This window comes from Schistocerca gregaria, chromosome 2 (assembly GCF_023897955.1).
Source record: "Schistocerca gregaria isolate iqSchGreg1 chromosome 2, iqSchGreg1.2, whole genome shotgun sequence".
NCBI classification, from domain to species: Eukaryota; Metazoa; Arthropoda; class Insecta; order Orthoptera; family Acrididae; genus Schistocerca; species Schistocerca gregaria.
Genome location: NC_064921.1, coordinates 715161847 through 715176464, shown reverse-complemented (window position 1 = coordinate 715176464; position 14618 = coordinate 715161847). Strand labels below are relative to the sequence as shown.

General features: G+C 48.8%; 15 non-coding genes across 15 annotated transcripts; 5 read left to right on the top strand and 10 right to left on the bottom strand.

Annotated features, from left to right (window-relative positions):
* Positions 1–487: 487 nt before the first annotated feature.
* Trnap-ugg (transfer RNA proline (anticodon UGG)) lies at positions 488–559 on the bottom strand. Its single transcript has one exon. It is a non-coding gene; the product is annotated as a tRNA-Pro (tRNA).
* Positions 560–2350: 1791 nt separating this feature from the next.
* On the bottom strand, positions 2351–2422 carry Trnap-cgg (transfer RNA proline (anticodon CGG)). Its single transcript has one exon. It is a non-coding gene; the product is annotated as a tRNA-Pro (tRNA).
* A 221-nt stretch (positions 2423–2643) lies between these two features.
* On the top strand, positions 2644–2716 carry Trnav-uac (transfer RNA valine (anticodon UAC)). The gene has a single exon. It is a non-coding gene; the product is annotated as a tRNA-Val (tRNA).
* A 635-nt stretch (positions 2717–3351) lies between these two features.
* Trnap-ugg (transfer RNA proline (anticodon UGG)) lies at positions 3352–3423 on the bottom strand. Its single transcript has one exon. It is a non-coding gene; the product is annotated as a tRNA-Pro (tRNA).
* A 1791-nt stretch (positions 3424–5214) lies between these two features.
* Trnap-cgg (transfer RNA proline (anticodon CGG)) lies at positions 5215–5286 on the bottom strand. Its single transcript has one exon. It is a non-coding gene; the product is annotated as a tRNA-Pro (tRNA).
* Positions 5287–5507: 221 nt separating this feature from the next.
* On the top strand, positions 5508–5580 carry Trnav-uac (transfer RNA valine (anticodon UAC)). The gene has a single exon. It is a non-coding gene; the product is annotated as a tRNA-Val (tRNA).
* A 635-nt stretch (positions 5581–6215) lies between these two features.
* Trnap-ugg (transfer RNA proline (anticodon UGG)) lies at positions 6216–6287 on the bottom strand. The gene has a single exon. It is a non-coding gene; the product is annotated as a tRNA-Pro (tRNA).
* Positions 6288–8078: 1791 nt separating this feature from the next.
* Trnap-cgg (transfer RNA proline (anticodon CGG)) lies at positions 8079–8150 on the bottom strand. The gene has a single exon. It is a non-coding gene; the product is annotated as a tRNA-Pro (tRNA).
* A 221-nt stretch (positions 8151–8371) lies between these two features.
* On the top strand, positions 8372–8444 carry Trnav-uac (transfer RNA valine (anticodon UAC)). The gene has a single exon. It is a non-coding gene; the product is annotated as a tRNA-Val (tRNA).
* A 635-nt stretch (positions 8445–9079) lies between these two features.
* On the bottom strand, positions 9080–9151 carry Trnap-ugg (transfer RNA proline (anticodon UGG)). Its single transcript has one exon. It is a non-coding gene; the product is annotated as a tRNA-Pro (tRNA).
* Positions 9152–10942: 1791 nt separating this feature from the next.
* Trnap-cgg (transfer RNA proline (anticodon CGG)) lies at positions 10943–11014 on the bottom strand. The gene has a single exon. It is a non-coding gene; the product is annotated as a tRNA-Pro (tRNA).
* A 221-nt stretch (positions 11015–11235) lies between these two features.
* Positions 11236–11308, top strand: Trnav-uac (transfer RNA valine (anticodon UAC)). The gene has a single exon. It is a non-coding gene; the product is annotated as a tRNA-Val (tRNA).
* A 635-nt stretch (positions 11309–11943) lies between these two features.
* On the bottom strand, positions 11944–12015 carry Trnap-ugg (transfer RNA proline (anticodon UGG)). Its single transcript has one exon. It is a non-coding gene; the product is annotated as a tRNA-Pro (tRNA).
* Positions 12016–13806: 1791 nt separating this feature from the next.
* Trnap-cgg (transfer RNA proline (anticodon CGG)) lies at positions 13807–13878 on the bottom strand. Its single transcript has one exon. It is a non-coding gene; the product is annotated as a tRNA-Pro (tRNA).
* Positions 13879–14099: 221 nt separating this feature from the next.
* Trnav-uac (transfer RNA valine (anticodon UAC)) lies at positions 14100–14172 on the top strand. Its single transcript has one exon. It is a non-coding gene; the product is annotated as a tRNA-Val (tRNA).
* Positions 14173–14618: the final 446 nt, after the last annotated feature.

Sequence of the window (14618 nt, the reverse complement as noted above, 5' to 3'; positions counted from 1 at the left end):
CTCAGAACGCTCGTAGCTCCATTATGGCCTGCAAAATTTAGTATCCATTTCTTCAAGACTACTTCAAGTTCGCTTCATACTGGCTTTCCTGATCTCTTTGCACTCGCCTTGTCACAACTCTGTTGAAGTGTGAACGTAACTAATAGTGAGAAACTCTTAACTACGCTCAGTCTTGTATCCCACTCTTTGGTTGACGTTGTCGCTAATCAGATGAAGGTAGACTGCTCCACGATTGAGCTTCGTCTCCACTCACGGTGCACACGTTCTGCAAAGACAACCTTTGTTTTCCGTTGCATGCAAGATTACTGTCGGCTCTTCTACAGAAATCGACCTATGTAATTTACTGGTATCAGATTCCTGCCATATCAAACGGTCCCTTCATGACCGTAGGGCCACACACAGCGTGCTGCGGCACGCATCTCTTCTTCATTGCAGAGCTACAAACGTGGGTGAGCTCCACCTACTCTTCAGCACGGTCAAAACGGTAGGGCTCGTCCGGGATTTGAACCCGGGACCTCCTGCACCCAAAGCAGGAATCATACCCCTAGACCAACGAGCCACTTGCCGGTGGCAGTGAAGGTAATCCCAAGCAGTCCAGCTCCGAGGAACACAAACTTTCATGTAAATCAGAAAGAAAAGCGCTTTCTGAAGGCAGCGCCCACCACTGATGGAAAGAATATTAAAGGCAATGAATGTAGAGTGAATAATTTCATCGCGCTCTGCAGATGAACAGACGGTGGTGTTTCACTTTCGTCATGTGCTTTCTTAGCATCAAGGGAAGGCAAATGCACTAAACAAAAGAACACCGGGAATCCGAAACACCAACTCATAACGAAAAGATAGCGGAATATACTGCAAGCAAAACTTCCAAACACGACTCCTGAAGGTGTCGGTGCCTTAAGAATTATTCCGTGCAGCAATGATCATCTACGAAGAGCAAACTGTATGTGTCGCTCCACCACGCAACTTTTTTTGATATCGTTTTACCAAAATTTCCATTACCTGTTCGTTACAAGAATACCGTGTGGCTTTCAACTGGTCTGCTTCGTCCAGCAGCGATAGTAGTAACTAAACCGACCACAGTATCATTAAAAGTAGGTCAGACACAAAAGTCGGAGTTGCTCTGTAGCTCATGTTATTCTGCTTTCAAATGCAATTGTATGGCTGGGAGTAGGGGCGTACTCCTGTAATGCAGGCGTCCGGGAGGCCGTTTCTGTGGGAGACATCTGGGAACAACTACAGACACGGCCGTTTCATTAGCTCAGGAACGACCGCGATTCTCTTATCGAGCTCTGCAGATTGACCGGACTGCAGTGCGGAATTTTCTGCTAGTGGTGGCTCGGAGTTAAGAGAAGTCGGGAGGTGTGAGCAAAACTACATCGGGAAACCGAAACAGACGACTCATAACGAAAAGATTGCGGAATGTACTGCAAAAGCAAACGTTGGAGAAGACGAACTCTGAAGCCGTCGGTGCTTTAACAATCATTCCGTGCAGCAACGATAATCTGGGAAGAGCGAAGGGTGGGTTCCGCTCGACCACACAACAAATTTTATATAATGTTCTACTTGTTCTAAATTTGCGTTTCCAGATCATCAGTAAAATACTGTGTGATTTACACCTGGCTTGCTTCTTCCAAAAGCGATATTAAGAAATACATCGACTGCAACGTCATTAGGGGTCGCGGGTCCGGGCGCCGGCGCGCCAGCGGCGGCCTGTCGGGGCTGCTGGTGCCTCCATGTAGAGCTACCGCTGGGCCCGGGCTCCTTGCCGCTAACGAAGTGATTGCTTTTGGTGACATCATATGCAATAGCGACTGCGCGAATTGACGGTAGCTCGTACGGAAAGCAAGAGTAGCTGATGCTACCGAGGACTCGGCCGCGAGCTTGTCCGACGACTTCTTGGGCTCTTATTCGTGGTGGCATTCAGACAGGCAAGGGTGCTGTCGATTGTTGCGTACGAATGCGAAATACCTGCATTGTGCGTTTCCGCAAAGTGATTTTTACGCCAAAGTTGTGATCGTCCTGCAAGTTGTGTCACATGTGGATCTCAGAGCTTAGCAGTTTCCGTGGTGTAGCGGTTATCACGTCTGCCTAACAGGCAGAAGGTCTCCGTTTCGATTCCGGGCGTAATCACTTTTTCGTCGCACTCAACAAGACACTTGCTACAATCTCTACTGTGAACATTTAAATCAATTTCAAACGTCCAACCACCAGGCTGCAGATGGCTCAAATGATACGTGAAACTCTTTCAGAACCGGCTACTTGGTTTTTGTGCTTACCTGGAGGGCAGGAAATGCGCGGAACAGCCGCCGGCATGCCGGTAGTCGCCACACGTTTGCACAAAACGCAAGGGCTCGTCCGGGATTTGAACCCGGGACCTCCTGCACCCGAAGCAGGAATCATACCCCTAGACCAACGAGCCTTCTCGATGCACATGACTATCGCCTCCGTTCTTGGTATCACCGTGCAGAGCTGCTGCTCACCCAGCGTTCTCCCTGGCTGTTGCGGTTTGATTGTTTTTATCGTTGTCTTTTACTATAGCAACTTCTAGAATAGGACGGAGCTCGTAGCCGATGCCCTTGCTTACGCAGGAAAAATCTGTTGGAGCTACGGTTTTCCAGGTAGTACAACGGCAAAACCGTCGTTTCCGTGGTGTAGCGGTTATCACGTCTGCTTTACACGCAGAAGGTCCCCGGTTCGATCCCGGGCGGAAGCACGACTTTTTTTAAACCCGTTTTCGGATTCCATTTCCGAGATAACGTCACGTCTGCGTGTGCGGGATAATAAATGTCGTGTGCTACACCGATATCGCCTCATTTTACTGTCAAATGCTCTTGCTCCCATAGTGCACCGGTATTCAGTAACTCAGAACGCTCGTAGCTCCATTATGGCCTGCAAAATTTAGTATCCATTTCTTCAAGACTACTTCAAGTTCGCTTCATACTGGCTTTCCTGATCTCTTTGCACTCGCCTTGTCACAACTCTGTTGAAGTGTGAACGTAACTAATAGTGAGAAACTCTTAACTACGCTCACTCTTGTATCCCACTCTTTGGTTGACGTTGTCGCTAATCAGATGAAGGTAGACTGCTCCACGATTGAGCTTCGTCTCCACTCACGGTGCACACGTTCTGCAAAGACAACCTTTGTTTTCCGTTGCATGCAAGATTACTGTCGGCTCTTCTACAGAAATCGACCTATGTAATTTACTGGTATCAGATTCCTGCCATATCAAACGGTCCCTTCATGACCGTAGGGCCACACACAGCGTGCTGCGGCACGCATCTCTTCTTCATTGCAGAGCTACAAACGTGGGTGAGCTCCACCTACTCTTCAGCACGGTCAAAACGGTAGGGCTCGTCCGGGATTTGAACCCGGGACCTCCTGCACCCAAAGCAGGAATCATACCCCTAGACCAACGAGCCACTTGCCGGTGGCAGTGAAGGTAATCCCAAGCAGTCCAGCTCCGAGGAACACAAACTTTCATGTAAATCAGAAAGAAAAGCGCTTTCTGAAGGCAGCGCCCACCACTGATGGAAAGAATATTAAAGGCAATGAATGTAGAGTGAATAATTTCATCGCGCTCTGCAGATGAACAGACGGTGGTGTTTCACTTTCGTCATGTGCTTTCTTAGCATCAAGGGAAGGCAAATGCACTAAACAAAAGAACACCGGGAATCCGAAACACCAACTCATAACGAAAAGATAGCGGAATATACTGCAAGCAAAACTTCCAAACACGACTCCTGAAGGTGTCGGTGCCTTAAGAATTATTCCGTGCAGCAATGATCATCTACGAAGAGCAAACTGTATGTGTCGCTCCACCACGCAACTTTTTTTGATATCGTTTTACCAAAATTTCCATTACCTGTTCGTTACAAGAATACCGTGTGGCTTTCAACTGGTCTGCTTCGTCCAGCAGCGATAGTAGTAACTAAACCGACCACAGTATCATTAAAAGTAGGTCAGACACAAAAGTCGGAGTTGCTCTGTAGCTCATGTTATTCTGCTTTCAAATGCAATTGTATGGCTGGGAGTAGGGGCGTACTCCTGTAATGCAGGCGTCCGGGAGGCCGTTTCTGTGGGAGACATCTGGGAACAACTACAGACACGGCCGTTTCATTAGCTCAGGAACGACCGCGATTCTCTTATCGAGCTCTGCAGATTGACCGGACTGCAGTGCGGAATTTTCTGCTAGTGGTGGCTCGGAGTTAAGAGAAGTCGGGAGGTGTGAGCAAAACTACATCGGGAAACCGAAACAGACGACTCATAACGAAAAGATTGCGGAATGTACTGCAAAAGCAAACGTTGGAGAAGACGAACTCTGAAGCCGTCGGTGCTTTAACAATCATTCCGTGCAGCAACGATAATCTGGGAAGAGCGAAGGGTGGGTTCCGCTCGACCACACAACAAATTTTATATAATGTTCTACTTGTTCTAAATTTGCGTTTCCAGATCATCAGTAAAATACTGTGTGATTTACACCTGGCTTGCTTCTTCCAAAAGCGATATTAAGAAATACATCGACTGCAACGTCATTAGGGGTCGCGGGTCCGGGCGCCGGCGCGCCAGCGGCGGCCTGTCGGGGCTGCTGGTGCCTCCATGTAGAGCTACCGCTGGGCCCGGGCTCCTTGCCGCTAACGAAGTGATTGCTTTTGGTGACATCATATGCAATAGCGACTGCGCGAATTGACGGTAGCTCGTACGGAAAGCAAGAGTAGCTGATGCTACCGAGGACTCGGCCGCGAGCTTGTCCGACGACTTCTTGGGCTCTTATTCGTGGTGGCATTCAGACAGGCAAGGGTGCTGTCGATTGTTGCGTACGAATGCGAAATACCTGCATTGTGCGTTTCCGCAAAGTGATTTTTACGCCAAAGTTGTGATCGTCCTGCAAGTTGTGTCACATGTGGATCTCAGAGCTTAGCAGTTTCCGTGGTGTAGCGGTTATCACGTCTGCCTAACAGGCAGAAGGTCTCCGTTTCGATTCCGGGCGTAATCACTTTTTCGTCGCACTCAACAAGACACTTGCTACAATCTCTACTGTGAACATTTAAATCAATTTCAAACGTCCAACCACCAGGCTGCAGATGGCTCAAATGATACGTGAAACTCTTTCAGAACCGGCTACTTGGTTTTTGTGCTTACCTGGAGGGCAGGAAATGCGCGGAACAGCCGCCGGCATGCCGGTAGTCGCCACACGTTTGCACAAAACGCAAGGGCTCGTCCGGGATTTGAACCCGGGACCTCCTGCACCCGAAGCAGGAATCATACCCCTAGACCAACGAGCCTTCTCGATGCACATGACTATCGCCTCCGTTCTTGGTATCACCGTGCAGAGCTGCTGCTCACCCAGCGTTCTCCCTGGCTGTTGCGGTTTGATTGTTTTTATCGTTGTCTTTTACTATAGCAACTTCTAGAATAGGACGGAGCTCGTAGCCGATGCCCTTGCTTACGCAGGAAAAATCTGTTGGAGCTACGGTTTTCCAGGTAGTACAACGGCAAAACCGTCGTTTCCGTGGTGTAGCGGTTATCACGTCTGCTTTACACGCAGAAGGTCCCCGGTTCGATCCCGGGCGGAAGCACGACTTTTTTTAAACCCGTTTTCGGATTCCATTTCCGAGATAACGTCACGTCTGCGTGTGCGGGATAATAAATGTCGTGTGCTACACCGATATCGCCTCATTTTACTGTCAAATGCTCTTGCTCCCATAGTGCACCGGTATTCAGTAACTCAGAACGCTCGTAGCTCCATTATGGCCTGCAAAATTTAGTATCCATTTCTTCAAGACTACTTCAAGTTCGCTTCATACTGGCTTTCCTGATCTCTTTGCACTCGCCTTGTCACAACTCTGTTGAAGTGTGAACGTAACTAATAGTGAGAAACTCTTAACTACGCTCACTCTTGTATCCCACTCTTTGGTTGACGTTGTCGCTAATCAGATGAAGGTAGACTGCTCCACGATTGAGCTTCGTCTCCACTCACGGTGCACACGTTCTGCAAAGACAACCTTTGTTTTCCGTTGCATGCAAGATTACTGTCGGCTCTTCTACAGAAATCGACCTATGTAATTTACTGGTATCAGATTCCTGCCATATCAAACGGTCCCTTCATGACCGTAGGGCCACACACAGCGTGCTGCGGCACGCATCTCTTCTTCATTGCAGAGCTACAAACGTGGGTGAGCTCCACCTACTCTTCAGCACGGTCAAAACGGTAGGGCTCGTCCGGGATTTGAACCCGGGACCTCCTGCACCCAAAGCAGGAATCATACCCCTAGACCAACGAGCCACTTGCCGGTGGCAGTGAAGGTAATCCCAAGCAGTCCAGCTCCGAGGAACACAAACTTTCATGTAAATCAGAAAGAAAAGCGCTTTCTGAAGGCAGCGCCCACCACTGATGGAAAGAATATTAAAGGCAATGAATGTAGAGTGAATAATTTCATCGCGCTCTGCAGATGAACAGACGGTGGTGTTTCACTTTCGTCATGTGCTTTCTTAGCATCAAGGGAAGGCAAATGCACTAAACAAAAGAACACCGGGAATCCGAAACACCAACTCATAACGAAAAGATAGCGGAATATACTGCAAGCAAAACTTCCAAACACGACTCCTGAAGGTGTCGGTGCCTTAAGAATTATTCCGTGCAGCAATGATCATCTACGAAGAGCAAACTGTATGTGTCGCTCCACCACGCAACTTTTTTTGATATCGTTTTACCAAAATTTCCATTACCTGTTCGTTACAAGAATACCGTGTGGCTTTCAACTGGTCTGCTTCGTCCAGCAGCGATAGTAGTAACTAAACCGACCACAGTATCATTAAAAGTAGGTCAGACACAAAAGTCGGAGTTGCTCTGTAGCTCATGTTATTCTGCTTTCAAATGCAATTGTATGGCTGGGAGTAGGGGCGTACTCCTGTAATGCAGGCGTCCGGGAGGCCGTTTCTGTGGGAGACATCTGGGAACAACTACAGACACGGCCGTTTCATTAGCTCAGGAACGACCGCGATTCTCTTATCGAGCTCTGCAGATTGACCGGACTGCAGTGCGGAATTTTCTGCTAGTGGTGGCTCGGAGTTAAGAGAAGTCGGGAGGTGTGAGCAAAACTACATCGGGAAACCGAAACAGACGACTCATAACGAAAAGATTGCGGAATGTACTGCAAAAGCAAACGTTGGAGAAGACGAACTCTGAAGCCGTCGGTGCTTTAACAATCATTCCGTGCAGCAACGATAATCTGGGAAGAGCGAAGGGTGGGTTCCGCTCGACCACACAACAAATTTTATATAATGTTCTACTTGTTCTAAATTTGCGTTTCCAGATCATCAGTAAAATACTGTGTGATTTACACCTGGCTTGCTTCTTCCAAAAGCGATATTAAGAAATACATCGACTGCAACGTCATTAGGGGTCGCGGGTCCGGGCGCCGGCGCGCCAGCGGCGGCCTGTCGGGGCTGCTGGTGCCTCCATGTAGAGCTACCGCTGGGCCCGGGCTCCTTGCCGCTAACGAAGTGATTGCTTTTGGTGACATCATATGCAATAGCGACTGCGCGAATTGACGGTAGCTCGTACGGAAAGCAAGAGTAGCTGATGCTACCGAGGACTCGGCCGCGAGCTTGTCCGACGACTTCTTGGGCTCTTATTCGTGGTGGCATTCAGACAGGCAAGGGTGCTGTCGATTGTTGCGTACGAATGCGAAATACCTGCATTGTGCGTTTCCGCAAAGTGATTTTTACGCCAAAGTTGTGATCGTCCTGCAAGTTGTGTCACATGTGGATCTCAGAGCTTAGCAGTTTCCGTGGTGTAGCGGTTATCACGTCTGCCTAACAGGCAGAAGGTCTCCGTTTCGATTCCGGGCGTAATCACTTTTTCGTCGCACTCAACAAGACACTTGCTACAATCTCTACTGTGAACATTTAAATCAATTTCAAACGTCCAACCACCAGGCTGCAGATGGCTCAAATGATACGTGAAACTCTTTCAGAACCGGCTACTTGGTTTTTGTGCTTACCTGGAGGGCAGGAAATGCGCGGAACAGCCGCCGGCATGCCGGTAGTCGCCACACGTTTGCACAAAACGCAAGGGCTCGTCCGGGATTTGAACCCGGGACCTCCTGCACCCGAAGCAGGAATCATACCCCTAGACCAACGAGCCTTCTCGATGCACATGACTATCGCCTCCGTTCTTGGTATCACCGTGCAGAGCTGCTGCTCACCCAGCGTTCTCCCTGGCTGTTGCGGTTTGATTGTTTTTATCGTTGTCTTTTACTATAGCAACTTCTAGAATAGGACGGAGCTCGTAGCCGATGCCCTTGCTTACGCAGGAAAAATCTGTTGGAGCTACGGTTTTCCAGGTAGTACAACGGCAAAACCGTCGTTTCCGTGGTGTAGCGGTTATCACGTCTGCTTTACACGCAGAAGGTCCCCGGTTCGATCCCGGGCGGAAGCACGACTTTTTTTAAACCCGTTTTCGGATTCCATTTCCGAGATAACGTCACGTCTGCGTGTGCGGGATAATAAATGTCGTGTGCTACACCGATATCGCCTCATTTTACTGTCAAATGCTCTTGCTCCCATAGTGCACCGGTATTCAGTAACTCAGAACGCTCGTAGCTCCATTATGGCCTGCAAAATTTAGTATCCATTTCTTCAAGACTACTTCAAGTTCGCTTCATACTGGCTTTCCTGATCTCTTTGCACTCGCCTTGTCACAACTCTGTTGAAGTGTGAACGTAACTAATAGTGAGAAACTCTTAACTACGCTCACTCTTGTATCCCACTCTTTGGTTGACGTTGTCGCTAATCAGATGAAGGTAGACTGCTCCACGATTGAGCTTCGTCTCCACTCACGGTGCACACGTTCTGCAAAGACAACCTTTGTTTTCCGTTGCATGCAAGATTACTGTCGGCTCTTCTACAGAAATCGACCTATGTAATTTACTGGTATCAGATTCCTGCCATATCAAACGGTCCCTTCATGACCGTAGGGCCACACACAGCGTGCTGCGGCACGCATCTCTTCTTCATTGCAGAGCTACAAACGTGGGTGAGCTCCACCTACTCTTCAGCACGGTCAAAACGGTAGGGCTCGTCCGGGATTTGAACCCGGGACCTCCTGCACCCAAAGCAGGAATCATACCCCTAGACCAACGAGCCACTTGCCGGTGGCAGTGAAGGTAATCCCAAGCAGTCCAGCTCCGAGGAACACAAACTTTCATGTAAATCAGAAAGAAAAGCGCTTTCTGAAGGCAGCGCCCACCACTGATGGAAAGAATATTAAAGGCAATGAATGTAGAGTGAATAATTTCATCGCGCTCTGCAGATGAACAGACGGTGGTGTTTCACTTTCGTCATGTGCTTTCTTAGCATCAAGGGAAGGCAAATGCACTAAACAAAAGAACACCGGGAATCCGAAACACCAACTCATAACGAAAAGATAGCGGAATATACTGCAAGCAAAACTTCCAAACACGACTCCTGAAGGTGTCGGTGCCTTAAGAATTATTCCGTGCAGCAATGATCATCTACGAAGAGCAAACTGTATGTGTCGCTCCACCACGCAACTTTTTTTGATATCGTTTTACCAAAATTTCCATTACCTGTTCGTTACAAGAATACCGTGTGGCTTTCAACTGGTCTGCTTCGTCCAGCAGCGATAGTAGTAACTAAACCGACCACAGTATCATTAAAAGTAGGTCAGACACAAAAGTCGGAGTTGCTCTGTAGCTCATGTTATTCTGCTTTCAAATGCAATTGTATGGCTGGGAGTAGGGGCGTACTCCTGTAATGCAGGCGTCCGGGAGGCCGTTTCTGTGGGAGACATCTGGGAACAACTACAGACACGGCCGTTTCATTAGCTCAGGAACGACCGCGATTCTCTTATCGAGCTCTGCAGATTGACCGGACTGCAGTGCGGAATTTTCTGCTAGTGGTGGCTCGGAGTTAAGAGAAGTCGGGAGGTGTGAGCAAAACTACATCGGGAAACCGAAACAGACGACTCATAACGAAAAGATTGCGGAATGTACTGCAAAAGCAAACGTTGGAGAAGACGAACTCTGAAGCCGTCGGTGCTTTAACAATCATTCCGTGCAGCAACGATAATCTGGGAAGAGCGAAGGGTGGGTTCCGCTCGACCACACAACAAATTTTATATAATGTTCTACTTGTTCTAAATTTGCGTTTCCAGATCATCAGTAAAATACTGTGTGATTTACACCTGGCTTGCTTCTTCCAAAAGCGATATTAAGAAATACATCGACTGCAACGTCATTAGGGGTCGCGGGTCCGGGCGCCGGCGCGCCAGCGGCGGCCTGTCGGGGCTGCTGGTGCCTCCATGTAGAGCTACCGCTGGGCCCGGGCTCCTTGCCGCTAACGAAGTGATTGCTTTTGGTGACATCATATGCAATAGCGACTGCGCGAATTGACGGTAGCTCGTACGGAAAGCAAGAGTAGCTGATGCTACCGAGGACTCGGCCGCGAGCTTGTCCGACGACTTCTTGGGCTCTTATTCGTGGTGGCATTCAGACAGGCAAGGGTGCTGTCGATTGTTGCGTACGAATGCGAAATACCTGCATTGTGCGTTTCCGCAAAGTGATTTTTACGCCAAAGTTGTGATCGTCCTGCAAGTTGTGTCACATGTGGATCTCAGAGCTTAGCAGTTTCCGTGGTGTAGCGGTTATCACGTCTGCCTAACAGGCAGAAGGTCTCCGTTTCGATTCCGGGCGTAATCACTTTTTCGTCGCACTCAACAAGACACTTGCTACAATCTCTACTGTGAACATTTAAATCAATTTCAAACGTCCAACCACCAGGCTGCAGATGGCTCAAATGATACGTGAAACTCTTTCAGAACCGGCTACTTGGTTTTTGTGCTTACCTGGAGGGCAGGAAATGCGCGGAACAGCCGCCGGCATGCCGGTAGTCGCCACACGTTTGCACAAAACGCAAGGGCTCGTCCGGGATTTGAACCCGGGACCTCCTGCACCCGAAGCAGGAATCATACCCCTAGACCAACGAGCCTTCTCGATGCACATGACTATCGCCTCCGTTCTTGGTATCACCGTGCAGAGCTGCTGCTCACCCAGCGTTCTCCCTGGCTGTTGCGGTTTGATTGTTTTTATCGTTGTCTTTTACTATAGCAACTTCTAGAATAGGACGGAGCTCGTAGCCGATGCCCTTGCTTACGCAGGAAAAATCTGTTGGAGCTACGGTTTTCCAGGTAGTACAACGGCAAAACCGTCGTTTCCGTGGTGTAGCGGTTATCACGTCTGCTTTACACGCAGAAGGTCCCCGGTTCGATCCCGGGCGGAAGCACGACTTTTTTTAAACCCGTTTTCGGATTCCATTTCCGAGATAACGTCACGTCTGCGTGTGCGGGATAATAAATGTCGTGTGCTACACCGATATCGCCTCATTTTACTGTCAAATGCTCTTGCTCCCATAGTGCACCGGTATTCAGTAACTCAGAACGCTCGTAGCTCCATTCTGGCCTGCAAAATTTAGTATCCATTTCTTCAAGACTACTTCAAGTTCGCTTCATACTGGCTTTCCTGATCTCTTTGCACTCGCCTTGTCACAACTCTGTTGAAGTGTGAACGTAACTAATAGTGAGAAACTCTTAACTACGCTCAGTCTTGTATCCCACTCTTTGGTTGACGTTGTCGCTAATCAGATGAAGGTAGACTGCTCCACGATTGAGCTTCGTCTCCACTCACGGTGCACACGTTCTGCAAAGACAACCTTTGTTTTCCGTTGCATGCAAGATTACTGTCGGCTCTTCTACAGAAATCGACCTATGTAATTTACTGGTATCAGATTCCTGCCATATCAAACGGTCCCTTCATGACCGTAGGGCCACACACAGCGTGCTGCGGCACGCATCTCTTCTTCATTGCAGAGCTACAAACGTGGGTGAGCTCCACCTACTCTTCAGCACGGTCAAAACGGTAGGGCTCGTCCGGGATTTGAACCCGGGACCTCCTGCACCCAAAGCAGGAATCATACCCCTAGACCAACGAGCCACTTGCCGGTGGCAGTGAAGGTAATCCCAAGCAGTCCAGCTCCGAGGAACACAAACTTTCATGTAAATCAGAAAGAAAAGCGCTTTCTGAAGGCAGCGCCCACCACTGATGGAAAGAATATTAAAGGCAATGAATGTAGAGTGAATAATTTCATCGCGCTCTGCAGATGAACAGACGGTGGTGTTTCACTTTCGTCATGTGCTTTCTTAGCATCAAGGGAAGGCAAATGCACTAAACAAAAGAACACCGGGAATCCGAAACACCAACTCATAACGAAAAGATAGCGGAATATACTGCAAGCAAAACTTCCAAACACGACTCCTGAAGGTGTCGGTGCCTTAAGAATTATTCCGTGCAGCAATGATCATCTACGAAGAGCAAACTGTATGTGTCGCTCCACCACGCAACTTTTTTTGATATCGTTTTACCAAAATTTCCATTACCTGTTCGTTACAAGAATACCGTGTGGCTTTCAACTGGTCTGCTTCGTCCAGCAGCGATAGTAGTAACTAAACCGACCACAGTATCATTAAAAGTAGGTCAGACACAAAAGTCGGAGTTGCTCTGTAGCTCATGTTATTCTGCTTTCAAATGCAATTGTATGGCTGGGAGTAGGGGCGTACTCCTGTAATGCAGGCGTCCGGGAGGCCGTTTCTGTGGGAGACATCTGGGAACAACTACAGACACGGCCGTTTCATTAGCTCAGGAACGACCGCGATTCTCTTATCGAGCTCTGCAGATTGACCGGACTGCAGTGCGGAATTTTCTGCTAGTGGTGGCTCGGAGTTAAGAGAAGTCGGGAGGTGTGAGCAAAACTACATCGGGAAACCGAAACAGACGACTCATAACGAAAAGATTGCGGAATGTACTGCAAAAGCAAACGTTGGAGAAGACGAACTCTGAAGCCGTCGGTGCTTTAACAATCATTCCGTGCAGCAACGATAATCTGGGAAGAGCGAAGGGTGGGTTCCGCTCGACCACACAACAAATTTTATATAATGTTCTACTTGTTCTAAATTTGCGTTTCCAGATCATCAGTAAAATACTGTGTGATTTACACCTGGCTTGCTCCTTCCAAAAGCGATATTAAGAAATACATCGACTGCAACGTCATTAGGGGTCGCGGGTCCGGGCGCCGGCGCGCCAGCGGCGGCCTGTCGGGGCTGCTGGTGCCTCCATGTAGAGCTACCGCTGGGCCCGGGCTCCTTGCCGCTAACGAAGTGATTGCTTTTGGTGACATCATATGCAATAGCGACTGCGCGAATTGACGGTAGCTCGTACGGAAAGCAAGAGTAGCTGATGCTACCGAGGACTCGGCCGCGAGCTTGTTAGACGACTTCTTGGGCTCTTATTCGTGGTGGCATTCAGACAGGCAAGGGTGCTGTCGATTGTTGCGTACGAATGCGAAATATCTGCATTGTGCGTTTCCGCAAAGTGATTTTTACGCCAAAGTTGTGATCGTCCTGCAAGTTGTGTCACATGTGGATCTCAGAGCTTAGCAGTTTCCGTGGTGTAGCGGTTATCACGTCTGCCTAACAGGCAGAAGGTCTCCGTTTCGATTCCGGGCGTAATCACTTTTTCGTCGCACTCAACAAGACACTTGCTACAATCTCTACTGTGAACATTTAAATCAATTTCAAACGTCCAACCACCAGGCTGCAGATGGCTCAAATGATACGTGAAACTCTTTCAGAACCGGCTACTTGGTTTTTGTGCTTACCTGGAGGGCAGGAAATGCGCGGAACAGCCGCCGGCATGCCGGTAGTCGCCACACGTTTGCACAAAACGCAAGGGCTCGTCCGGGATTTGAACCCGGGACCTCCTGCACCCGAAGCAGGAATCATACCCCTAGACCAACGAGCCTTCTCGATGCACATGACTATCGCCTCCGTTCTTGGTATCACCGTGCAGAGCTGCTGCTCACCCAGCGTTCTCCCTGGCTGTTGCGGTTTGATTGTTTTTATCGTTGTCTTTTACTATAGCAACTTCTAGAATAGGACGGAGCTCGTAGCCGATGCCCTTGCTTACGCAGGAAAAATCTGTTGGAGCTACGGTTTTCCAGGTAGTACAACGGCAAAACCGTCGTTTCCGTGGTGTAGCGGTTATCACGTCTGCTTTACACGCAGAAGGTCCCCGGTTCGATCCCGGGCGGAAGCACGACTTTTTTTAAACCCGTTTTCGGATTCCATTTCCGAGATAACGTCACGTCTGCGTGTGCGGGATAATAAATGTCGTGTGCTACACCGATATCGCCTCATTTTACTGTCAAATGCTCTTGCTCCCATAGTGCACCGGTATTCAGTAACTCAGAACGCTCGTAGCTCCATTCTGGCCTGCAAAATTTAGTATCCATTTCTTCAAGACTACTTCAAGTTCGCTTCATACTGGCTTTCCTGATCTCTTTGCACTCGCCTTGTCACAACTCTGTTGAAGTGTGAACGTAACTAATAGTGAGAAACTCTTAACTACGCTCAGTCTTGTATCCCACTCTTTGGTTGACGTTGTCGCTAATCAGATGAAGGTAGACTGCTCCACGCTTGAGCTTCGTCTCCACTCACGGTGCACACGTTCTGCAAAGACAACCTTTGTTTTCCGTTGCATGC